The sequence below is a fragment of the Ambystoma mexicanum genome, chromosome 5q (genome assembly GCF_040938575.1).
Source record: "Ambystoma mexicanum isolate Mex_15411 chromosome 5q, UKY_AmexF1_1, whole genome shotgun sequence".
In the NCBI taxonomy this organism is placed as follows: domain Eukaryota; kingdom Metazoa; phylum Chordata; class Amphibia; order Caudata; family Ambystomatidae; genus Ambystoma; species Ambystoma mexicanum.
This window is the reverse complement of record NC_090933.1, coordinates 582,426,911-582,453,430: the sequence shown is the minus strand read 5'-3', so window position 1 is coordinate 582,453,430 and position 26,520 is coordinate 582,426,911. Positions and strand designations below refer to the sequence as shown.

The 26,520-nt window shown below is 44.3% G+C and overlaps 1 protein-coding gene across 5 annotated transcripts in view; it reads left to right on the top strand.

The window, feature by feature from the left end:
* Nucleotides 1-26,520, top strand: part of RGS20 (regulator of G protein signaling 20) — a 620,050-nt gene that overhangs the window by 106,581 nt on the left and 486,949 nt on the right. Inside the window, exons 1-3 of one of the 5 annotated variants that reach the window (XR_011278603.1) lie at nucleotides 14,395-17,186; nucleotides 17,280-17,390; nucleotides 17,871-18,591. The exons of 2 other annotated variants lie outside the window; for them this stretch is intronic. The gene's annotated coding sequence lies outside the window, so the exon portion shown is untranslated. 2 more of the 5 variants (XR_011278604.1, XM_069621052.1) reach the window with 2 other exon arrangements.

The following is a 26,520-nucleotide window of genomic DNA, read 5'->3' as shown; positions in this document are numbered from 1 at the left end:
TTGTACAATGAACTGTTATGTAGTATTGTCGCAATAGCACTTTAAAAGTATGTGTAGTATTGTAATAGAATGTGGTGCATTTTTGTATTAGCGCTTTAATGTGTGTATTTATACTGCTTTTTGGAAATAACTTGGGAAAAACGCAGGGAGAATGAATAAATACTCAACACATATATTCTTTCAAGCCACTCTATGCTGTGGAGCGTGAATGAATGGGTCTCCTTGTACATGTTTGGTTTCTAGTGGTGGCCAAGTCATTTGTTTTCCCCTAGAGGCTCTTGGTGAGTTGAATAACCTGATTATCTAGCAGTTATTTGTTGTGGGATTCACCAAACCACCCAGATTTGAGGTAGTCTTAGGTCCTGTGAACCTTTCCAGAGATTCGGCCAAGGTTTGAGGTCACACTGGGATATACAATAAGGGCCCGCAAGGGATGGCAGACTGCTACTATCCCATACAGGGCCAAATAACCTGCCCTAGATCAGTGACCCACAAATATTCATGGGTCACATGGGGAACTTTGCCTAGATTTACCAGCCACTGATATAGTCAACCATACAGCACAACAAAACCACGCACATCACAACCACAGCATTGCCATGCTGGCAGGTACCAGGAATAGGCCATCTGCTATGTTACACACTGTGTTATGCTATTCTGTATGCCGAGTTATGTTAGTTTCCAATTCGTGGTAAATGTTTCCATTCTGCGAGTCTTACTCATTGTGGCGTTTCGAGCGATAGTGTCATGTTTACCCAAGAACTCCCGTCATATGACCGTTGCCGCCGAATCATCAGTGGCCTCCCTTCCTGCACTCATTCGTTTTCAGAGGTCTCCGTAGCTGGACTTGGGGTACATGACTTAGCGGATGGACTGCGTCTTTGATCCATGCCCCTGAGACTCAGACCCTGTTTTATAAAGACCTGATCAACCTCATCAGCTGGTTCCTTGGCGGACCAGACTTTTAATGTCCCCAGACAAAGACATGGGAAAAGTATCCCCTTTGGGCTTCTCTTTCCTCACTTGCTTGCCTGAACCTTATCTCCAAAGAGTTCTGACTGTTCTTTTCTGACCTACTGAGTCATTATCCACCTGTATAGTGTCATGAAGGTCATGCGAGAGCAATATGTGTGCTCTAGAAAAGGAATTGAATTGATTTGCATCTCAACATTATCTTTTACTTAAAAGCATAAGTGGTCAATATTATTAACATCATTTGAGATGATTGCCAAGGTACACATTGCTCCATGTATTCATTTTTCCCAACCATGCAGTGTGGATTGTGTATATGTGTCACATGTATGGAACATAAGTGTTCATGCCTCAGCTTAACTGATCTGTGCTGCCTTTGTCTTTGTTGGTCACGTTTTTGTATATAGGGTTGATCTACCCTTCTAGTATTTTGTGTCAGTGCTCTGCATTGAGTACTAAATTATTAAAAGTTACCATGTCCTTGCTAGACAAGGGGGGAGCGACTATTTCAAAACGTTTTGGAGGTCAAGTGCTTAAACCAGCGTCAAAGGTGTATCAAACCCAGCCAGTAGCAGGCTATACATACGGGGCAGAAGTATGGGGACCAGTAGCTGTTTGCCAAGTACAGAGATTAAGACATTGCAGCAACAAATGCAAATACCCTCTATTACTCTTAATGCGCCACTCCATTTGGAGTTTGATCTGGACGTTGTCATCTAGAGACAGTGCTGCCATCCTGGAGATCCCAGCAGCAAGTAAAACACTGGCCATGTCCCATTTTCTTCCAAAAGCTGAGACACACCAATGTCAACGAAGCTTCTGTGTGGACTTCTCCATACAATGGCCTTCATTCCGAGTTAGGACTACACCGTGGAGTAAATAGCTCCATGGTTGGCAACCATGGAGCTATTTACTCCATGGAATACCGGCATGGTGAATGGAGTAATTTCCGGTCCATTCCAAGGTTGGATGGACCGGTAATTCCCCATTCACCATAGCCCTTCCCCATCCCCATTTCTGCCCCCATAGGGCTCAATGGGAATGGGGAAGGAGGTAATTACGGCACTGTAAATTACGGTGCCGTAATTTACTCCAAGGTCACTTTGCGGGTCCCGTAATTTACTCCTGCTAAAAGCAAGAGGTAAAGAGGGACCCGCAAAGGGAACTCGGAATACGGAGGTAAGGGATTACCGCCATCAGTGCCCTTACAGGCGCCGGTAATCCCTTACCTCCAACCTCGGAATGACCCGTAATGCATCCACATTTAGTAGAAAAAGGAAGAAAAGCGTCACCACTAACGGATAAGTATAAGAAATATTCATTGAAAAAGGGATTTTGGTAACTAGAACAAGAAGAATCTATTCCCTTGTCTCTATCTATACACAGCATTTTTTTATTTTTTTATTTCATTCCTCCATAAGAATAATGTGACACATAACATTTGAACTGGAGGTGTTTCCAAGCCAATCTAAAGATGTGACAATCTCTTGAGATATCCTGCTCAATTTTCAAGGAAAATCAATGCTCCTAAACAAAGATGTGAGGACATCGCTGTAGATGTCCTAGAAACCATACTTCCAAAAATCAAAGTGCTGCGGAAAGTTTGCAACACCACGTGGAATTTCTGGTAACCATGTTGCATCTCTTCCCAGATCTTTGCTCTGCTAACACCCCTCCAAAACACTGCACAGAGAAGTGAAGAACGCGCCCATTGACTTTAAAAGATGCCTGACTCAAATACACTTATATTCTAATAATACAATACTTCATTCCCACTGAGATCTCAATGCTTCATAATATCAAAAAGAATGACCTTACAGCCGTCCAGTGTTAGGATAATCGGCACCTTGTGATGTCTTTGCATCCAATCAAAACATGTATTGAGTCAAATAAGCATAATAATATTTTTACCACCACCTTTTCAAAGTTACAACACCTGCACCAACAACCTGGGCATTCCGGAACCTCTCTGCAATTTTGAAAGCAAGGGCTCAAAGAGGGAAACAGTCACACGGGAAAAGGCAGCCTCTGTCACACTAAATTAACTGTAGTTTGGTTCCGACCAAACACGGCCCTTATTTAGAACTCACTATTAAAGATTGAGGCTGGTTTCCCAAAGCCTGATTCTCGCTGGCAGCCTCCAAGCAACTTTCCTAATCTCCTTGTAACACAACAAACAGGCTCACAGTGCCTACATTATACGGCACCAATTGCTTGATCACTTTAAATATCCGTATAATGTAGATTTGAGGATACAATAGCATCTATAATTTGTCAAGTGGATGCTCATACTCTGTCGCAAATTGTTGTCGACTTGCATGAGTCGAGTTAGCAGGTACTATCAGATATCAGTGATGGCTCAGCTGTTGGGAGATTTCCAGCATCCCGTCCCACCCCCAGAGACTGAGAAATGCAGAAAAACAGCTTTCCTAAGCCACGCCTCCTCACAGTCAGACCTCTCCAGCCTTCAAACACCAATGTGGATTGGATATAAGCAAAATTCTTGCCTACTTGATCGACCACTCAGTGCACCTGCCCCTAACAGGATGTTGAAGCTCTTTGGGCTCTATGAAAGCCCTATGTGTCCGAAATTGCCAACCCATTCCCTTTTGGGCAGCCTAATGGTGTCTTCTCAAACCACCCCCCAGCCCCCCCGCCCGCCCTCTGAGTCCTCTGGAAACATTTTCCTTTTGTGCAGCAGATCCACCATCCTCTACCCGTTTTACTGGGTGGCCAGGATGTTTTCATTGCCAGACTGACATCCTGTTAGTGACACTAGTGTCCATCCGGTTAAACATTTTCGTTCACTTTTCCATATACTTTGTCTTATTCTTTCTTCTGTCTTCATTTCATGTGTCTTGTTCATAATCGGCTTAACCTGCAATATCTCTTCATAGCTGAAAGTGTGTGCTCTTTTCAAGCAATCATTCAATCAATATCTATATTCATTTTAGCATTTTTATTCTATGTTCGTTGTATTCCTTATCTCTTGAACGGATTTGCATTGCACATAATCGTCTTGCAAGATGCCTCCAAACAGGACAACTTGGAACAGCATAAGCTTTAGCTAAGCATTGGCTCTAACACAGGCATTCGCTGGATGCCATGCAGTGATTCCACTGACTACAGTGATCTTGTGGTCTTCTACTTGGACCCTCCTTACACTACTTTTTTCCATTGTGTGTGTGTAGGGGTATTATGCGAAAGGGGAAGGAGATTGGCTGGGGCATAGGGAGAAGGTTGGATATGGGGGCCACCAACCCCTTTAGCCGAACCTCCTGCCCCCAAAAGTCAACCAAGAAGAGTCGAAGTAGAAGACTAAGAGGTACATTTGGTGAATCTATGTGATCACTGCGCCGCCCGTAATTCCACAGATGAAAATGTTGACGACCATTATGGCACGGCACAGTGATCAGATAGACCACTGTAGCCCACATCCCTGTACCCCACGGCCCCCTGGCCACTTACCTTAAAGGCGGCACACACGGTAGTGTGCCACCGACTTCACTCGATCTCTGCAGCGTCAGTTCCCACCCACTTGCGTGGGTCTGCCCTGGCGCCGCAGGGTCCTTTTTTTTTGTTTACACTTTCGTGTCCCTGCTCTCCATTTAATGGAAGCGGGGGCAACCCCCGACCCCATTGCCATGTCTAAGAGGTGTGGGGGACACCCCCGCAACTCCCACTTCCCTTAGTCGCAGTAATGGGGGTCAGCATTTTTGTTATGCGCAAAGGTGCAGTTTTAGTACTAGGCAACCTTATGAGGTCGCAGTACTGGTACGATTCCAATTCGATGGATAGAATCACACAAAACCTAACTGAATGCATCTGATGGTTGGAATGACTTGGATACAGTGCTTTTCGTTTGATGGATTTTTGGGCCTGATTCACAGAGCGTTTTTCGATGGGTGTGCACCATTATAAAACGCTTGTGTGAATCAGGCCTCTTAGCTGTGAAATTCAACTTGGGCCCCTCGACATAAAAAGAACAATACAAATAGAAAAATGAAGGAAGAGTTCAATCTGCATGTTTAAAAATACCACCCAAAAAAAGGAGTACAGATGAAAAGACATTGATCCAAATGGCATCATCAACATGCCAGTACCTCTGGAAGTGGCTCGGTTTCCACACATGGCTGCACTCTGTTTACAGTAACCGTGCAGACAGTAGACACCCAAGGAGACCCTCATTTTCACCTCTCAGCTCCATTTTCAAAACGCCGCGGGTGCCATTTTGTCAGGCCCCCGGTCCCGTGGCGCTGGCGCTCCCTGCGCCAGACAGACAGACAGACATCGGGCCTCATTAGGACCCAGGCGGAGTGGGTTTCCGCCAGCGCTAATCGCGGCGGACCCGTCCGCCGTACTACGAGTTCCCTTAGCGCCATGGAGGTTTTCTCCGCCTGGTTTTACCAGGCGGAGAAAACCATGGCGCTACGGGACCTCGTTGTTAATTACGCCACCGTATTCTACGGTGGCGTAATTAACTCCTTCCCCACTCCCATTATACCCTATGGGGCAAGAATGGGAATGGGGAAGGGCAGAATGGGGATTGGGGATTTACCGCTCCGCCGAGGTCGGAATGGGGCGGTAAATCCGCCAACCCCCATGGCGCTATCGACGGCTTTCCGCCGTGCTTCGCGGTGCATTTAGCACCGCGAAATCCGCCTGGGTCCTAATGAGGCCCATCATCATTACACGCCGTCGGAGCAGAAGCCAAGATCTAATCGTGTTAGCTGTTGCATTCTGTCAAACACAGACCAAACAGCGGCAGGCGGAAACAGCGGCCCTTGCTGCTCATTGCACAGAAAGGCGGCTATTGTACTTAAGCTATGAAGAAGAGCTGGAAGGCAGCAGGGCTATTGCAAATCCTGTTCTATATAGCCGTATCAACAGGGTCGGACTGGGGCATTAAATTAGTCCAGGCACCAATGAAAATGTGGCCCACAATCGCACATTACAATTCGTTCCTTTCCAGAGCAGACTGTTTGAGTACTACCTAAAGGGGTGTTTTTAGTAAAATATGTTGCAAATAATGCATTTGCAAATTTGTTTGCATAATAGCACTGGTTAAAACGAGTGTAGTAACATGAAATGGGCCCATTCTGGCCACAAAAGTGTTGCATTAAAGCCTATAAAACTGGTCCCTACTCTAACCATGGTCTGGAACTTCGGGCATTGCCCTATTGCCCTGTAGGCCAGTCCGAGTCTGGTATCAAGGCACGCATAAGTTTGGCTTTCATACTTCAGTGAGAAGTTGATATGTTGGGATTTTAAATGGATTTTTTTTTTAAATGCCATGATAGCACAACAGGTACCCGTCCAACTCACGGTGGCCCATTCACCACATTTAGTAAACCGGCCGTTTCCCCACATTTTTTCGCTGCATTTTAAAGACGGAATGGAGTTAGTGTATCATTTAAATGATATATTAGGGTAGTTGGGCAAGGGCTGGGGGCGTAGAAAGAGGGTTTCAGAGATTAGCCCACTATGAAATGAATGGCTCACAAAATGCAGGGAATCGACTACTGAGAGTTGCGATTGGGCCAACTGTACCAGACGCAGCAGAACACCACAGGCGCAGGGCTACTGTGTATCATGGCCGCTGTAACTATGGGCCTCATTCCGAGATTGGAGGTAGCCATGGCGCTATTTGCGCCATTGCTGCCTCCAATACCGGGTCCAGCACCGGTCTGGTTCAATGGGGACTTACTGGTGCATTCCGACGCTGGAGGGACCGGTAAGTCCCCATTGAACCAACCATTCCCCATTCCCATTGAGCCCCTATAGGGCTCAATGGGAATGGGGAGGGCGCTAATAACGGGCTCGCAAATAGAAGGCCCGTTATTAGCGCCCTCGTCCCTTAGCGGGACCCGTAAAGGACGTGTGGTCATACCACACGTCCTTTACGGTTCCCGCGAAGGGACCTCGGAATTGGGCGGTAAGGGATTACCAGCACTGGTCTCATTACCTGTGCCCGGTATCCCTTACTGCCCAACTTGTAATGACCCCCTATGTGTTCATGGGGTTGTGTATTGGGTCACTTGTTAGGTTTTGACCCAAGAAACACCAAGTTTTGCCAAAGACTGAAGCCATGACTGTTGCGATGAAATCCTATTCTTGACAGAACAAGTACAATGGGTGGACAAAGTTGTCTATTCGCTATGACCAAGCCTGTACTACAACTTGGCTCAGAGCTGTTTCCTTTATAAAGCTAAACAGGCACAAAGTAAATAGGAGGTCTCCCTCCTCTTTGCAGGGGACAGCCCAAACACTCCAGATAGGTAGGTTAGCAGAGAAAGCGTTAATACAATCCCAGTGTAGTAATTACTAAAATGAAAGAAATGTGAAATCAAGTTTATTCAAAAACTGCATTCCCTCCTCAAACACAGAATACACTAAAAGCACAACCCCCTCCACCTCGCCCCAATCAGAAAGAGGAAACACACAGTAAAAAACGGCTAAATATATAGAGGGAAGAGTGGTTACTGGGTTTCGTACTGCAGGAAGGATATCAAGACTAGGAAAGGTGTTACTGAAATGAAAATCACAAAAATAGTCCAAAATGACATTGGACTGTCATCGAACCATTGTGTCTACATGATGCGCAATACTGTCTGAGTCATTGAACTTGCTTTGCACTATTACACTGGCCGATCAAGCTAGTCGAGCCAACCGCCTTGAAGGCATGGCTGATGCGAAGAGTCCATCGAGACCCCTCCCCAGCTGCAAGACACCCTGACCAAATCCCAGTTTGGTACCATTAAGCATCTGCTAGCGCCCAGCCTCCCGATCATCAAGCTACAGCTGCGGCAGCGGATTGCTGTCAGTTTTGTCCAGCAACTTGCTCGAAGGTAACTGAGTACACGCCAACTTGAGGACATCAAATCAGAGTTTGAACCCTTGCAATCCCACAGAAAACCTGCTCCAAGCGGTTGAGCCACACGGTTGAGCCATGCATTGAGGTGCAAGTTCCAGACACACTAGTGGCCCTGACCACTAGCTCTTGATTCAGGCCCAAGATACTGGTTAGGTCCACTTTCCCTACATTGTGTAGCAATTGCTCTGCATTCAAAATAATGAAGGTGTTAAATATAGGTTATAAATCAAGATAGCCCATCTCATTTAACTAGGCTTGCTTGATGTAGTTTTAATACTCCAAGTTATGTCTCAATATTAATCAAGTTTCTGTTGAACCACCATCAAACCAGTGCATCGTTATGGTGCATAATGCCACCTGATACATTGAGCCTGCTGTGAGGAATTCGGCCATCCGCACGGTAGGTGTGCGCTCGCCAAGGGCTCTTTGAAATTTTAAATGAAATTGAATGATGGTAGATCAACCTCCGAAAAATATGTGGCTGCAGAGGCTAACAGAGGAGACCGAAAACCCCAACAACCTTTCATATTCACTGTGTCAACCTGAAGCCATCTCCGCCCTCAATATCGATTGACACTGAAATGTCATGTCTGGGACTGCATGTTTACACTGGTCATTCCCACACGGAGACCCCATTCTGGAGGTACCAGTATGTGGTTTGACAGAGCCAGAAACTGTGATCTCACTGCGGCTCCAAGGGAGATTTCCGCTTTCGGAAACCACTCAGAGCTCTATTAACCAGAGGGACCCTTTGATCCACAACAGACACGAAGATGGGTGGGGCTTAGTATTACATGTTTTCATGTTTTTACCTATTCTGTTGCAGAAGCATTCTAGTGATTACCTCACGCATACAGGAGATTGCTGGTGGGACCCAGGATTGGTTCATTAAGGTAAGCTTAACCTCCACCAATCCCTGTAGTCCATTGGGCTTTAAAAGAGGGCTGAGCCCCTTTTTTGGCAGATCATCTGAAGACTTTGCAAGGAGTAACAAGAAGAATGCAGCATTGGACCCTGGCTGAAGGTACAGTCTGCCTTACGTCATCCGCCAGTGGAGGAAGGCCAGGACCTCCAAGAGGGAAGCAAAATCTCTCCCATAAACATCTCCTAGGAAGCCGAGGGAGCTACCCAGGGCTTTAAGTGGGGTAAGAAATCGAGGGGGGGCCCTCATTTTGGGGCGTGGCTTGTGGGGGCGTGGCCTAAAACGTACGCAAATCGTAAGGTATGCGCACACATATATATGCATGTTATATATCTGTGTGCATACCTTACTATGGTTTGTGTACTTTGCAAGCCATCTTTTCTAAACATAGAAATATGTATTTCTATGTTTAGAAAAGATGGCTTGCAAAGTACACAAACCATAGTAAGGTACGCACACAGATATATAACATGCATATATATGTGTGTGTGCATACCTTACGGTTTGCCTACTTTTCAGGCCATTTTTTTTTTTAAATTTCGGTAACATTTCGGTTTTATAAAAGATGGCTTTGAAAGTACACAATTCAAGCCATCTTTTATAAAGCTTTGACTACGGACAAAATTGTCCGTCGGCAAAGCTTTATAAAAGATGGCTTGAATTGTGTACTTTTCAAGCCTTCTTTCATAAACCTCGAAAAATGTCAAGGAATCCCCAGGTTCGCCGAGGGTTAAAGACGCCTCGGCGACCTGGGGAAACAAAGGGACAGTAACTGCCTCTGGTGACCCCTCGCGCGAGAGGTCACCTGAGGCAGTTACTATGATTTACAGAAGTGGCAGCCAGGCACAGCATCGCTGTGGTTGGCTGCCACTTCTGTCAGATCGCCTGACTTCATGGCAGGCGCATCTCCCGTCGCGGCTGCCGCCGCGACGGGATAATGCATCCCGCCAATGTTGCGTGTGGTGGGACGGGGGCCCCGGCAGGGCCCCGGCTCAGTCCCACTTTTTGGAGACTGCCGGGGCCCGGCTCCGGCAGGCCCTGGCCCACTTAAAGCCCTGGAGCTACCGAATCTAGAGGACCCTCCAGCAGCTGCAGAACTGGTACCCAGCCAGCACACAGTGTGCCCTGCTAGGTTCTGCAGCAAGGTTCCTAGGTGGGAAGTGCCAGAGAGTCTCTAAATCCAAAACCAAGGACAAGGCAGCTGTCTCCAACACACTCCTGAGCTTTAGGCCGTCCATCTTAAAGGATGACACAAGCCCAGTGAAGAAGCTGGGAGAAGTGCATTGACGAGCCTCTACCGACTTCTGCCTTAAAGGACATTTTCTAGCCAGTCGAGTCCCTCGAGTTGCAACCGACAGCAACGCCGACCGTTGTTATGCCGCAGTCGATTAAAGACTTCTGAGATGCCTCGACCAGTGCTTCAGAACCGCCAACCAGCTCTCAGACGATACCTGACCCCGCGCCGCTGTGTGTGTCAGCCTGCAGCTGTCCATCCAGCTCTGCTTGCTGAAAAACAAATCCTATTTCAGCTTTGCATCCACAAGCTAGTGATAGCGAAAGATGAGCCTCCCTGTCTCGAAGATACCTCTGCATTGGCAGACTCTGTCAGGCTCGTCAAGCTAGTCACTCAAGAAACCCCCATGGTAAGCAAGTACTGCTGAGCTTGAGGACGTCAAACCAGAGCTTGAACTCTTGTAAGCACCAAGAAGACCTGCTTGACACTGTTGAGCCACACAAAGACTGATGTAGAGAACTAGTGGACAAGGTGACAGCCCAGTTGCTTTGAGCTAAAAAAAAGGAGTCATAAATATGTTTACAAATCAAGATAGCCCATCTCTTTTATGTAGGCGTAAACCTTCCTCTGTCTAGAGAAGGAACGAGATTAAATGCAAACCTAAGATGATAACTAAATATCATCTCAATTATAGCCCTGTCATCTCTTCCTCTGTTTTGAAATGTATTCCTTTATTATGATGATGTGCCATGAATGCAGTTGGACCCAACAAGGCATTCACATATATATAATGTTCTTCTTCTAAAGAGCACTCACTCATCTGGGAATTAACATAATCTATGACTGCTGGACAAATATAAAATGGCTCTTATATTGTATATTCATCTCTTAAAGCAGCAGACATGCATATCTACAAGGGCTATGTCTACCTGAGGCCTCAGTGACAAATGTGTGCCTCGGTACTGTGCTGTATGCCATGCAAAGGGCACATACTGGTATTCTGGGAGGAGTCACAAAAAGACTACTGTATTATCAAATGTACCCCACCCTAAATTTGAAGATTTACATTGAAAAGAGGGTGTCCTCTTATTTGTTCTTCGCAAATGAGTGAAATCCTATTGCGCGTGTGCATGCTTTGTGTTAGCAAGGTATAAGAATGGGAAAGATGGTCCGCTATGGGTATATGCCACCTATGATGGTGCATCCGGAGCACATCCCCGGGATACATTTTGGAAGTAGGGATGAATGCCCCCCCCCCACCAGGTCCTCCCCAGAAGGAAACAGGTGCAGGATGCATCCCCTCCAGGGTTTGTCTCAGGCCTCCTGGTGAATAATTTACCTGTGCACCTGCGATAACACTGGCAACACAGGAGGGTCTGCGTGTCAATGGCATTGACAGTGCACACATGCAGCACATTTGCAGCACATTTGTGAGAGTACCCAGGACTCAGCCACATGTGCTGCACCCTTCCTGAATTCTGCAGAATTCTTTGCTAATGGGACACAAAGTCCCAGGGTGTCCCTTGCGTAGGCGGTGTGTGCACCATGGATTTGGTTATCCGGGTCCTGGTGTGGGCGCATGTATGAGTGCAGCTATGGGATGCATTGTTTTCATTCTGACAAGCACACCACTGTCCAGGAGCCAACCAAACAGGGCAATGTGGAGCACCACAGAATTTCTGTGTAGTGGGCTCTCAGTTACATTACAACTCTTGTGACATGTACATGGTCTTCGACTGGGGTCACTTGTGCATGGAGAGTCTCATGCAGAGTTAAGACACACGTTGGAGGTTTCAGAAGGGGTGTAGGCCACCGATGGAGAGACACAGAAACCAAATAAACCATGCATGTAGGAATCCAGAAATAGTGGGTCATGGATTGAGGGCCTCAAAGAGCAAATAAGTCATGCATGCAGGGTATCAGTGAGATAATTAGTCATACATGGATTGTATGCAAAATGGGAACACGCAATACTACCTCTAGAAGGAACTCAGCCAATAATGACAGGTCCCATGGAGGTGAGATAGTCTTGTGTCAGTGTCTCTGCTAATGATTTAGCAATTAGGCAATTGTGTTCAAAACTCTCTCCTTGACTCACAAATGCTTGTCTAATACTGCCCCTAGGTACTTGTCAAGTAAATTCTCCAAAACGCAATTGTGCAGGCCCACTCAAACTGCCAATCACACCTACTCGCCATTCCCAGATTCAAGTGGCAGAAAGCAGGGGGTAGTAGCTTCCTAGTGGTGGCAGCTAAGCACTGGCACGTCCTGCCACTCTCACTAAGATCAGAAGCCTCCTTCTGGCCCTTCTGCAAGGGACTCAATGCTTGGTTATTCACCCACAAAATGCAAATCTAGCACAGACTTCACAGCCCACCTTTCAAGAACAAGTGTGCTCTGAACCCAGTGATCTTTATGTATGTATGTATCACTTTCTTTATGCAATTCAGTGCCCAGATGCCTCTGGGTTTGGTGTGCTATACAAATGACAAAATAAATAAATAAACATACACTGAACAAGCCCATCTGGGTCCAGTGATATTTGTATGGTTTAAATAGGGTTTGGGCATGTATGAAAGACATGATAGGTCCAATCTGGAGGGTGTCCCTGTAATGCTTATGCAAAATACAAGCTGAAAGAACATGGCGTTGGTGCGCAGCCATTTTGGACACTCATCTGCCATCACCACAATAAAAGCCTGCATCTCCGCGGGCCTGGTAAAATGAACGAGTATTTCAGTAGCGAAAGCAGAGCAAGGTCACATAACTACAAAACTATTGTTGATGAGTGGACGAACTGTGGAGAATAGTTATTGTATTGTCCACTGAAGAAAGAATACAGGAAGGGAGTCGGAGCATTCTGCAGGTGCATGATAAGGGGTTCTATGAATGAATGCAAGGAGAGGGGCGAGGGGGTTTTCCACTCCTGACTGATTTGTTCCACTCTCTGCCCCTCCCACTTGTTATCTGCTCTTTGGCCGAGGGTAATCACAACTGACAAGGGCGGGGAAATGCCCCCATAAAGGGAAGAGGGTATTCTGTGGAAGGCAGTTAGAACTTGGACCCCCGGGTGATGAAGTCTCACTGAGAGGGAGGACGCTACCCCTCAGACCCCGTTAGTACAGGTTATCTCTTCGCCTACCTGCTCTGGGACTAAGCAGTGTCGTAGTGGCTAAGATGAAGGTGTCTTCTGCTTCCTTGCTAAGGGTGATGCCATTTTTCTATATGTTTTTATATATCTGATTATATGTTTGTTTTTGTATGCTGAGTTTATATATATAGTGAGTGAATAAAGGGCTTGTAACAAGCCATTTTCATTTTTATTATAACGATTAGTCTAAGTGTGATTTTTTTCCTGTCTGAGTCCAATAACTTGTTTTGCCAGGGGCCGGGGAAAACGTAAGTATAAGTGTTCTCCTCACGTGGCCAAGCAAAAGCAAAACTGTCCCCCAGGTATGCCTTTCCCATATTCACCAGGAGGCGCAGGGGTCCTTAAGGCATAGAACTGCAGCAATGCTCGATCCCTATGCTTGTTTCAAGCATCATACAATTGTTTGGAATGTATTGGTGTATAGTGGGTTGTATACTTCTGTGAAGTCCTAAAGTACATCATAGTGTGGTTTTAATATTGCCCAAATCATTGCATTCTGTGGTATGATCTGTTTAAATTACATTTTTAGTAAAAATGCAAAAGGCAATCATTAGATATCAGTGCCAATTAAAGTGAGTTTAACTCGAAAAAATATCTTTGGTGTGCATGCAGTCCATATGTGTTTCTCATTAATAATCTAATTTAAATTTCACTAGCAAAGTTCCCCATTACACTCCTCAGCCCAGCTCATGGGAAAAATATAGAAAGTGAAATTGTACTTTTCTCCCACTGGTAATTCTGGTGATGTTAACATCAGGAACAATCTTTCCTTTCCAACAACTCAAATTAGAAGGGATTAAAAGGTGTGTTCCGGAGGTGGGCTTATTTTCTCCTTTTGGCACACAGGTGGAATAAAGTGCATTTGATGTACTCCAGCCTATGTTACTTGTGATGTGTCCTGTGGTGTGCTCGGGAGCTTATAGTACATGCACTATGAATAAAATCATCTCCAGGCGTGTCTCCAGATCAGTCATATTCGATACTCTGCTTCTGCTGTGATGAACGCTGATTAACGTGAGGTTCCCCCCTGTGCAACCGGGAGGGGATGATAAGAAACCTCTCCCGATTAGTAAAGAGGGAGGAGGAATGGGAGCATAAAAAGGATGTCTCAGAATAATGACCCATGAACAGAGGCATAGGCAGGCAACACATCACTATTTGAAGAAAAAATCTGTCTTCACAGATTGTTGAGGAAATTAAGATTGAAGATGTTTTATCGAATCCGATTTGGATACAGAATCACAGGCCCTAGAGGATGACATCCTACAGATGCGCCCCAAGAGTACTTTCGACCCTCAGATTCAAAATTCGATCTTGGATCTCTTCGAGAAGAGTGTCATTAATGACCTCAAAAGAATTAATTACCATAGCACTAAACCAGTTAATATTAAGAATAGCCAACTTGAACATGTTGAACAGCTGGCTAAAGATGAAGATTTAACTATCAAACCTGCGGATAAGGGTGGGGCAATCGTGATCATGGATTCATCCTACTACACACGGAGATGTCTGGAACTACTTAACGACACCGTTACTTACACAAAACTTGATAATGATCCACTACTTAGAATCAAAGCCATCATCCAGAAAGCTATTGACAATGCTTTGGAAAACAACTGGATTGATTCAAAAACAAGTCAGTTCCTTATAAACAAATATCCAATCACGCCTGTGTTCTATGGCTTACCAAAGGTTCATAAAGACAACATTAATCCGCCACTCAGACCAATAGTTGCGGGAACTGATAGCATATTTGACCCATTGGCCATCTATGTGGATCGTTTACTTCAACCTCTAATCCAGGAAATACCAACCTACCTGAAGGACACTACAGACTTCCTCAACTGTCTACAAGAAATCATAGCCCTGGACACTAGCTGCATTCTCTTTAGTATGGATGTATGCAGCCTTTACACCTCTATTCCCCACATCGAAGGGGTTGATGCTGTACTCTGGCTCCTGTTGAATCATGAACATATAAGAGGGAACAAAGAATTTATTGTGGAATTACTGGAAATAATTCTTCACAACAGTTACTTTAGATTTCAGGGCCAATACTATGTACAATCATCAGGTACTTCAATGGGGTCGGCCATGGCTCCGGTTTATGCTAACACCTACATGTATAAATTTGAAAAAGAAAACGTGTTGGATCACCCATTTTGGTCATTTAAAATCTTGACCTGGAAACGTTATATAGATGATATCTTCGGTATCTGGTGTGGTACACGAGATGAATTGGATCTTTTTTTGGAACATCTGAATTCAGTGAACAACACAATCAAATTCACAATGGAAGTAGGGGACCCTTCATTACATTTTTTGGATGTGAGCTTACAGATCAAAGAGGGTCACATCGACACCACGGTGTACCATAAACCAACAGACGTGAATAATCTTTTACATTTCAGCAGTTTCCATCCTAAACCCATGCTCAAAAGCCTACCATTCAGTCAAATGTTAAGATTGAAGAGAATTATCTCAGACCCAGCAGGCCTTGACTCAGAATGTTCATTTCTAGTTGAACGATTTGGATCTAGGGGGTATCCAGATACTATCACAGGAGAAGCCCGCAACAGATCAGAGACCTTCACGAAGGAACAACTACGCATCCCTAAAGTCAAGGATAAGTCCACACCGCTACTCTACATTTCAAAGTACTCACGACAGAGTTTCCAAATCAGCAAAACTCTGCGTAAAAATTGGACCATACTACACAATGATCCCTCTCTCCTGAAATTATTTCCCAAAGCACCAATGATGGCCTTTAAACGTGGACATAATCTCAAAGATAAACTAGTGAGAGCGGAAAGACCTCCTAAAGACAAACAACTTGTACTGAGTACCATAAAGAAGGGTACCTTTCCCTGCTTGAACTGTACGAACTGTAACAATGTTATAAAAGGTGAAACGATATCTCACCCACAAACTGGGAAGAAATTCAAAATCAGAGACTTTTCCACCTGCCTCTCCGCAGGTGTCATCTACTCATTGAAATGTCCCTGTGGTAAATTATACATAGGACAAACCACAAGACCCGTCAAAGAAAGATGGTCAGAACACAAATCCACCATCAGATGTAAGAATCTCAGATCCCCAGTGGCAAGGCACTTCATCGAATTCCAACATACGATTGCACAAATTAAATTTCAAGTCATAGAAATTGTCAAACGTCCACACAGAGGTGGCAATTACCAATCCCTGTTGTCACAGCGAGAGAAGTACTGGATCCACACACTTGACACTTTGCAACCTAAGGGTCTGAATGATGAATTCTCTTTGAGTTGCTTTCTATAGTGAATTGTGAAACTCACATGTTACATCGCCAACTACTATACACAAGTGTCAGTATCCCGGACCTTAAAAAAAATTTTTTTCTTTGTCATTACAAGTGTTGTGACTTTGATGTTTTCTTCAAGGGAACTGTATTTTCCTATGTTTGACTTGCCTATATTCACTTAAATGTTTGCACCTGTTCACGAATGACCAATTGAACCATCTCTCCATTCGTTCGAACCTTGTATGAGTAATAGGCTACATCGCAATCTTTTATCCCCTTGCCATTGAATTATACTTGTCTCACTATATAATGAGTAGCCTCATGACTCTACATGATTTGTTTTGGACTATTAAGAGTAAACTGCATGTACCATTTGTGCTATCTATCATGACTGTAACGATTATTGTACTATTCACAAATTTCTGTTCCATTAGAACCAAAATTATAAAATGCGTTGCGATGGTGAACACCAGAATTCTTATGTTTCATTATGGAACATATTAACTCTACTTTTCTTATTTATCCTGATCTCTGGTCAGTCCCTATGAGTACGCTTGCACTATGCGCCATTGCATGATGGCCTCCATATTCCTCACTCACCGGCTTCTATGCCCTTTTCTATGTTTATTATTTAGTTTCCTTTCTACGTCTGACGGCGTGTCCCCAGCACAGCTCGTTCCCTAGGTTACGACCGCGCGGAGCCACTGCCTGCCGGTTTCAGTTTCCACTAACAGTGTTCCCCGCACTGTACAGGTAAGCTACCGCTACTTGGGTCCCTTTGCCCGGTTGGGAGACCCCAGGTTTATTTTTCTCCAGTATAACAGAAATGTATATGTCCCCACTTAGGTGCCAGCAGTACGTGTCTCTTTGCAGATGCCCTGCATCGTATAATTGTTTCGAATACTTGTTGACCACACGGATGCCCCTGTTGCCTTGGCTACTCGTCCCGCAACTCGAGTGAGTGCATTCTTTAAAACCAATTCCGGTTTATTTTAAGTATTATTTATTTTATTCAGTAGCGCTCTTTTGGAGTTATTCTTTCTCCGTCCACAGGAGGGGTATGGTTTTTTCTTAAACACGCTCCCCATATTGACTCAGCTTTTTCACTATTCAAGGGTGGTCCTTGCTATTTAGAACCCACTACCGCTTTTGGCTTATCTCGATCTGTCTGACTCTTCATCACGCCATTTTCTAGATCCCACCATGTAGGTGGATCTCACACAATACATCTCCTTTGTTATGTGTTTAGCTATTAGTATAGAGTGTTTCTCTTTGATCTGTTAGTTCACTCTTTTCACCATACTAGATCTCCAGTATTCTGCTCTTCACCATCTCGCTAGCATCCCGAGTTATGTACAGCTTGTCAGTCAGTCCTTGACTGTTATGGAAATAAAATAAAAGATTTTACTTTTTGTCTCCTTGAAATGTTGTCAACAGTTCAATTGGGCCCTTATGAAGAAGAGGTTACCCTCGAAACGCGTCGGCCACTCCACAATTGGACAGCATCACCTCTCCATCATTTATTGCTTCTTCGCAATTTGTTTTAATATGTTAAACGTCACGAATTACTTTGTACAACAGAATGTGCCTTTTGGCAAATTTTGTTTTCCTCTTTGCCAAATAAATTGTTATATGCTCAACTAACAAACTGCTGTTATATATCTATATCCATATATTTGAAGGCCCTATGTGGCATCAGTAAACAGTGTGCAGGGGACGGGAGGGCCCCACTTTTTGGGTCCTCTTCTATTTTCTCTTTTCTGATTTAGGCTTTGTGCCAAGGCCTTTTTTCCTCCCCCGCACCTTTAAATTCTTAAACCAGCTCTTCTGTACATATAATGATGATTTGAATTTCTATATCAATTGTTACCAGGTGTGCACCACTGTCAGCATTTTTGTTTTCTCCTGAGCGGGCAAGGCCCACCCAAAATCTGCAAATGCCAACTCAGCAGCACTGTGCGGGCATTTACAGCTGTCAATGTCGCTGTCGTGGGCCCAATTACATTAGCTTCAGGCCCCACTTGTTAGAAAATCCTTCCTACGCCTCTGCCCACGAGATGAAGACCGTGATCCATCTGAAGGATTTGTATGCAATGCCTTTTGGAAAGGGAGGAGTTAATGCCGGCTGCCACAGTTGGGTCTAGCAGATGAGCAGGAACTTGGGGGGATCTTGGGTGGCACTAACCTCCTAGCATGCCACAGTTTGCGACCTGCAAATGGCCACTGGCTTTTTGCTTAGTGTTCACAATCGATCACAGTGACATTAAAGCAGAAACATCCAGGGGGAGTTGCCTGTCTCAAGCATTTGGTTGAGGATCTGCTGACCTAAAGATACTGAATCAATAACTATTTGAAGTCTGAGAATTTGGGGTCATTGTGAGTTGGGCGGTATCCATGTGGTAAATCCCCCTGAATACTGCCCAATTCAATTATCGTTACTGTCACTTGGTCCAGTGTTATTACCGCCGGATTACAAGCGGAGGTGGTGGTGTAAATCCCCATTTTATTCAAGTCCACAGGACTCAATGGGGCATTTTTGGCAGAATTACTGCAGCGGTTATTCCGCCAAAACAATTGGCAGAAACTCAGCCGATTCAGCTCCAGCTCATGGCTGGAGGTGAATCATCTGATTTTCCCACCAACCTATATTTGGGTGGTGCTGTAATGCAGCAGTAACAATATTACCACAGTATTTTTACTGCACCACCCTACTCGTTATGAGGCTGTGTTTTTCATGCACCTCGTGCTTAGGCAGATAGACGGTCTATTCCGTAGCTACTCTACTTTGAATTCGGGGTAAAACTGAAAAACAACTTCAAGCAAAGTTAATTCATTGTAAAAGTATTGACTTTTACCCTTTGTTACAGCTGTGTCTCCTGGAATGGTGCACAGTGGTTCACACATTTCTTCATCAAGATAAAGGAGAAGATTCAAGGTCCCTGTTATTGAATTGATCCACAAATTAACTTGTATGTTAGTCATCGCCTTGATAAATTCCAGGTTTAAATTTAGTACTGTTGTTTCTATTGGTCTCCTCAAAAATGTGCTACTGGAATCATCATCTTTCTGGTCAATGTTGGCGCTGCTTAAAAACCTGAGTTAACTGTGTTCCTGTTTGTGGTTTGCGATCGTTTGCTGTATAGTGGATAAGCCGTAAAGGTTGAAATGGTCTTGGTGTTAGAAGTTTTCCGAAAGTAAGTAACAGCTACTGATGCAGGGAACTTCAGCAGATAAGTTCAGAGAATTGTGAGTTGAAGAAATGTGTGAACCCAAACACACTGTTTTCAGAATTGGGAATGACAATGCCTTGGGTGACAAGAGCTGGAAAGGCGTTTGATAACTCTATGATTACGTTTTTCTGTATCGACGACCAGAATATGATCAATATTATCTAAACCAGACAGAGTTAAAGAAAAAATCCCATAACCAGGAATTATCCAATCTAATTTCAAGTGTCCATTTTCTGCAACCGTCACCATAATTAGCCGTTCTCTTTGATCATCCTCCTCACTCTCGCTCCCTTATTTGTTTTTTTTTTACAAAGTATTTTTTTCTGCATATTGTTGAATGATGCTTGGATATTTAACTCTTTATAGCCATTTGAAGCGAGAACATGTTGTACTTGTTCGGGCTCATTCTGACTCTTGCGGTAGGTCAGCGGAATTACTGCTGAACTAGTGCCAAACGGAATTACTGTACCACCGTCCTTTTCCTGCTCCGCCACACTCGGAATGAGGCCCTTTAAATTGTGTGGCCACTGGTGATTATGTTAGGGTTGTACTTTAAGTACCAGCTGCGTTCACCTCCTTTCTCTTTCTTTTTTTTATCCAAGAGTATTGGATTACAGTGAATGTGTTGCAGTGTCTTGATACTGACTAATACCATCCTTAAAGGTAATATTAAAAAGAGAATTTTGGTTCGTAAACCTAATTACAAATGGGTAAGGCATTGTCTTTAACCACATTGATGGTTTTGGAAATCACAGATTCTGTGTCCCCGGACCCAACATTACATATCTTATGTCCCACAGTACAAATCAGCCTCTCAATCAGAACCCAATCCCAGCACGCCCAGTTGTCAGGGGATTTAAGCAATAAGCAGAGAAGAGGAGAGGATATAACTGCAGATATGTTCCTAGCTGAGATTAGTAAAGGCTCCCCGGAGATAACGAGCAACTTTAATTGCAACTCCTAGAAACACTTGGCACGAAGGTGCCTATTGCTCTTATGTTCTTGGTTTTCAAATGGCATATGCAAAAATATGAATGAGATCCTTTGAAAACATTTGTCTGACGAATAAGCTTGAAGCCTAAGCTGAGGCACCCTCTTTAATAAAGGGTATATGAGAATTCAGCCTTGTTCTTGCAATATTTGACTTTGACTTGTGCAATACAAGGCAACTGTACTCTGGATCACCTGTACACAGATCCACTCACCTGATGTGCATGTGTAATTGTCACAAAGCTCTCTAAAGCAGCTGTTAGCCATCCTGTTTGGTGCTCTGTTTAAAGCACCATAAATAAAGATCTGCCTCTTGTTTGTCAACTTTAATTATTTATTTATTGGTTTATGTTTTTATTGTTTGCTTGTTAGGTGCTTATACCGAAAGTGAAATACCGTTTCAAAGCGCCCAAAGGGGGAGGGGAGGGAAGAAGGGAGTGAAATACAATACAAAACACAATATTTAATAAGAACAGTGGGGAAACGGATGAAAGGGCGAACCTACTATGCCTTGTGAGTATTCAGACCGTGCAATTAAGATCGTTCTTTTAATGTATTTTCCAGGTTTGTCCTCCTTGAAAACTTTGCCTTAATGCACAGCCGTGGGGGACCACAGGGCACAATTCCGAGGCCACAAGAAAAGTGGTCTGAGAAGCCGATATGTTTCCTGCCAACATCAAACACCCCTGTTCCAAAGTGGGCATAAGAAATGGCGGGAGGAGTCATGCTTCCTGTGACTGAAAAGTGGTGAAACACTGTGTCAGCAGCAGGGAAAGTGGGCGAAGCAGGGATGCAGCAAAGCTTTCTATTAAAATGCTGCACTTTTCTTATTTACCAAAATTGACACCAAGCCTTTGGATGCCGAGGGCCCGTTTCTAAGCTCGGGGGAAAAGTAGTGTAGAAGGCTGGCATTCTGCCTTCTAGTTTCCAGCAACACCGTTCTGAGTTGGTTGGAAAGATTGGAGGGGAGCTGCTGTGTAGTCCCGATGCAAAAGCTCATAACATATCATTGTGGAGGCAGCATTCCTCAAATGTTTGCTATTTTTCTGATTTACGTTGAGCCTTAAGTAAATGAGAATAATGGCCCTGCCATCCTGGAAATGCTTAGCTTGCATACTGTGCAGCATGAAAGACTTGTGCAGATACCTCTTCATACAGTTGGGAGGATGATGAAGGTGGGCGCCGAGCGAGTGAAGCGTCAGAGCGGGGTTTGTATGTTGTGCAAGATCCCCCAATCTCGCTGCTCTGGCCATTTTTGATTCACAAGCTCAATGTAGCCCAATTATAGCCCTTGTATGACTTAGTAGAATGATAACACCTCAGTGGGTGCTATTATTTTGTACCCCCTTTTGTGGTGCAAAACTTGTGAAGAATTCGCTGGTAGTTGCGGCTCTACAGATGTGGCGGTACCAAGTATCATTGGGAAATTGGTTTCCTGATTGAGGAAACTGGCGTCCCCTGCACACTATCAACAAGTGCCGTGGCCTGTATGTTATTTTTTAGGGTACAAGTAGTAACCTTATTTATTTTCACAATAATTAGTTGTCTATTTCAGTAATTTTGTTTGCTTTGCTATGACCGCAAAATATTCTGGAGTCTCACAATTAATACTTGACAATTCATCTGTTTATCGAAAAAGACAGTAATTTATTCAAAATTTTTAACAAAATGCATTCAAAATATGACATGGCCCAACGCGTTTCAAGTATCTATTTTCACTCTTCATCAGGGGCAATGTGTTCTGTATTCTTAGTATAAAGTTTTAAACACTGGAGAAAAAATAAATTAAATTAACCATCTGATATTTATATTGATATTCATATGTGCATGTAAAGCAAAACAAAGTTCTTCAATGACAAGTGAGAAGCACATATAGATGTTTCTATATACATCATTAATACATTCTTTGAACTCAGGATCAGTTTCATTGCTTAAAAGAAGTTGGCTAATGCTAGGAGCCTATAAAGGTAAAAGTCAAACAGATCTCATAGTGGATATAACAGGTTTAAAAAGCTCCAATGGTTCCTATTGGTGGCGACATTTTGGAAAATGGCTGGAATCTTAGCCTGTATTAGTTATTGCGGAAAAATACTAATCTATTGGACTCATTAGTCTCTGTTATATGAGCAATTGAAAAAGCACTTACTTAAAAGTTTCCATAGATTGGAAGGTTCACTTCAAACATGGGTGACAGAGATGTGGAGAATTCTAATTCTTAATAACCTGTGATAAATACTAGAATTAGGCTGGTGCAATAAAAATGACTAATGCAAGCAGTGAATGGAATGGTAGATGGTATGGAACTTACTTGAAAAAGTAATGTTTGGCTCCACAGGCAGGCATCTACTGCATCTCTGTGGATAGAATGTCGCTTTCTGGTAGTTTAAAAAAGAAAAAGAAAAACAAATTGAAAATGGGATAGACATTGGCTAAGAGGCACAATGTGGTGGCTGGTCGGCCCTACTTACGGATTTGCAGAATTCCCAGATGTGGCAGGAGACACTCGATCCGCTTCCAATTGAGAAACGAAAGCGGATCGAGTATTTATGGTCATAGGTGACGTCACCCGCGCATGCGCGTGATGACGTCACATCGCGGCCATAGATAATGTTTAACATTGTAAATGTGTGGATGGTCGCGGGTGACGTCACCCGCGCATGCGCGTGATGATGTCACATCGCGGCCATTTTGTATGTTTATCTACATTCGCGTATGTCAAAGAATTTAAAAAGGGTATCTGGCCATTATTCATGACTCGCGACCATAGGGCGAAGGAGTCTAACCGGATAGTAAATGCCAATTTAAGTTGGCTGTGTATCAACAGTATGGCTGTTTGGCCATTTTACATGTAAATGAAAATGATTAATGTCTGATCTGATGATGTGGGCTAATGCAGATTAGCTGTATGTGTCAGATCTAACTGTATACTGAGCCATGAAATGAGAAAAAGCTGATAAAAACAAATAAATGGTTTAGCTAAAAAGAAGATAAAGGAAACAGAAAAGAAACACAATTGAAAAAATCTAAGGCTGTTTGTCATAAAAAAACAAAAGAGGCTCTCAAAAAGTAGCTAAAAGGTAGTTAAGGTAAATAAAAAGAAACATTTCTAAGGGAAACACAGTTATAATAATATAAGGCTGTTTGTCATAAAACCACAAGAGGCTCCCATGCATTAAAAACAATAGCATTAAGACAATAGCATAGGCTGTGCATACAGTAAATGTATAACTTTTGTCTAACCCATTAAGGGGTGTACATTCTTAATTACTCAGAGTTGTATTTTCCTATATTCAAAAATACAAATGTGAAACAGGTGTGCATGCTGATTGTCATTACATTACAAGTGTCCCGTTGTTACCTCCCTCTTTCCCTCGCAGGACCCAGAAAAGAACTCTGGTTTTACCAGATGTCTGATCCGGGTCTCGCAAAGGGAACCTCATAATCAGCCCTGACGGAATGAAGGGGGCCGGTCCCGTACCGGCCCCCTTCATTCCGCCAGCGCCAGTGTCGTAATGAGGCCCAATGACTCTCATTTCATTTAGTGAGTATGACTCAAATAAAGGGATTGGGTTTATCCACTACATAAGGCACTGATCTGTCCCATCCTTATGATAATTGTCAAAGGCCTATGACTGTTAAAGTTGAACAAGCCGATATCCCAAGTCAGTTAGTGAACATGGAGAGGAGGAGTTAGGGGAACCAGTGGAGGTGTGTCTCAATGCCTGTACCCTGGCATTGTCAAGAGGGAATGTGAACCCCTCTCAGTGGTAGGCGATGGGAGGCCTACCATGGAGAAGTCAATAGCCAGGCCTATCCTTGAGGTGGACAGTGACAATTGAGAGGGCCCCAATTCCTGTTCCCACTTCTACCAGCCTGTTTTTAAGTAGTCCACCATTGTCACATGTCATGCATCTTTGACAAGATGCTTGCCAGTATTTCCATATCTATTCCAGAGTGCGAACCCACCAGAAGACTACAACAGGAGCGCATAGGTCGAGTGCCTCACATCAGCCTGCATCCCAGCCACCAACAACCAGTTTTCCAGTGAAACAGTTTCGGCTGAAAACAGACCGCGCAGAGAGAGGACCACAGCTATAAAGCCTGTGTGTGGTGGCAAGACCAGCCATGTAGCGCTGCAAAGTAATGGCAGCAAGCAGATCCAGCCGCGACTATCGGCGCTAGAGTGCAAGGGACTTGAGAGGGAAAAACAAAATCATGCCAACATGGACTCATGGGCTCCAAGAGCAGGACACCATAACCTGAATAAGGACACTGGACTGCCAGGGCCTCCCTTGCTGTTCTGCGGCGGGCTGGCAATGGCTCTGGGTGGGCTTAGCCCATTATTTCTAACTTTGCCTGGCATCTCACCGTCCTCGGTGGGGAAGACAGGGCCAGATTAAGCAGAGGTAGAGAGCCAATCCAGAGAGATGGAGAAAGATTAAAGAAAATCACAGGAAGTAGGATTTTGCAGGTGAGGTTAGAGGAGGAGGAGTTGGACAACCAAGAGAGCAGCAGGAGGGAGGAAGGAGCGGCAGAGAATGGAGGCAATTTATGGAGAAGGTAAGGCATTGGCTAGTGAGTGAAAGCGGCACTGCTGTGTGAGTGTGCGTGTTTGTGTGGCACGTGTGGGTAAGAGAGTTAGTGTCATTAGTTACTGCAATGTATATGGTACTGAATGGAAGGAGGGTGTTGTAGTGTGTAGGGAGAGTAGTGTTTTTATGGGATGAGAAGTGGTTGGAGGGAGGAGGAGTAGATGGAGGGAGGAGTGCTAGTGTAGATGGAGGAGAAGTGACTGGAGGGAGGAGTAGTCGTTGGGAGGAGGGAGTAGTAGCATGGATGAAGGGGTATTTGTTGAGATGGGGAGAGGAGTGACAGCATAGATGGATAGAAATATCAAAGGTTGGAGGCGAGACCCAGTAGGAGTGATAGATGGCAGAGCGAGAGGACGTTAAGGGAGGAGGGAGGATAGGCAAGTGGAGTGGAAGGAGGAGATAGGACAAGAGAGGGAGAGGAAAGAGTGAGCATGAAAGTAGAAGATCAAATCAAGCAGTGTGTCTGCAAGGCACAAATCCCATACCCTTTAGCCCACTAACAGCCAGTTAGAGTAAGTAAAGTTTGAAGGAGTTTTGGTAGATAAGGCCAACAGCATGTAGGTCAACATCTTAATCTATTTAGTGATTAGCAGACTGAGGGTGTAACAATCTCTATACACTAACTTGAGGATAAGAATGTCTGGGCTACGGACGAAGCACTTTGAGATGAGCAAGAGAACAACAGCCCAAGGTCCCATTGATATTTTACTAAAAACCCATGAACTGAGCCTGAAATATGGAGTGATTCTTGGGTCATCTTTTACATGTGGTGTAATTGTGAGATCCTTTAGACCCTGATACAGATATCACCCTTTGCCATCCAAGATGCTGAGAGTTATGAGACTAAGTAATACAGCCCAGCTTGGCACCAGAGTAACACCAGGAGATGCAGGGTGCAACCTATGTGGAGATGAAGAAGTGACTATCCCTCTCCGAGGTTGAGCCATGGTTCCGACCAGGTTAAAAATCGACATACCGGAGATCATATGGTAGAGTGGCTCCAAAATCAGGGTCGGGCCATAAGTATTCTCAGGAGATGGGGGCAGGAGTGATCAATCAAGAATATCAAGGAGAGGTGAAGGTATTCCTATTGAATCTCAGGAATACTCCATTCACAGTGAAACCAGGCCAGCCCATTGCCCAACTTAGTGGAATGGGGGGTGAAGTGACAGCAAGAGTAGGTAGAATCATTAAAGGGTGAAGCAAGACACAATAGGCTTGAGCCAGGTCAGAGGGCCAAGAAGGTGAGCGAGGAGCAGGAGTGGGGTGGAAGGA